Raw genomic sequence first — 823 nt, forward strand, 5'->3', positions numbered from 1 at the left:
GGTGTGAAGGTGGGAGGCTTGGTGTGAAGGTGGGTGGCTGGGTGTGAAGGTGGGAGGCTTGGTGTGAAGGTGGGTGGCTTGGTGTGAAGGTGGGAGGCTGGGTGTGAAGGTGGGTGGCTGGGTGTGAAGGTGGGTGGCTGGGTGTGAAGGTGGGAGGCTGGGTGTGAAGGTGGGAGGCTGGGTGTGAAGGTGGGAGGCTGGGTGTGAAGGTGGGAGGCTGGGTGTGAAGGTGGGTGGCTGGGTGTGAAGGTGGGAGGCTGGGTGTGAAGGTGGGTGGCTGGGTGTGAAGGTGGGAGGCTGGGTATGAAGGTGGGAGGCTGGGCAGTTGGGTAAGGGAGAGGGGGCGGTGGCTGGGTTCATGATGGTAGACATCTTAATGTTAGAATCACACCGACTAACTACGTGACGAAATTTGTTTGCTTTGAAGTAATGATTTCGACCAGTCTTCCTGTACGTTCTCGTATGTTTCTGATAATCACAATACTTACTGGTATGGCTTGCCTAACACTGCAAGTGCCTACAGTAGGGCTAACATGTCAGAGAACACTCGTACGTCGTTACTTTCGCCAAACCTTGTTTCTCCTTCCCCTTCCCCCTCTGTCCCCTACAGATGCAGTGTGAGTCTAGAACCACATACGTAGACATGCAATACATAGCATGCTGTGGTCACCGCACGGAAGAATGTGGATGGTTACATTGTTTGCTATTTTATACACAAGAACAACACAAACTCATCGTAATTCTTTATCCAGAGAGACATGATACAAGATTGCGTGGCACAGCTTTGCTGTTGATCCTAAGCGCTGCGCGCGGATGAGACGCG

This window comes from Priapulus caudatus, unplaced genomic scaffold (assembly GCF_000485595.1).
Source record: "Priapulus caudatus unplaced genomic scaffold, Priapulus_caudatus-5.0.1 Scaffold3439, whole genome shotgun sequence".
Classification (NCBI taxonomy): Eukaryota; Metazoa; Priapulida; class Priapulimorpha; order Priapulimorphida; family Priapulidae; genus Priapulus; species Priapulus caudatus.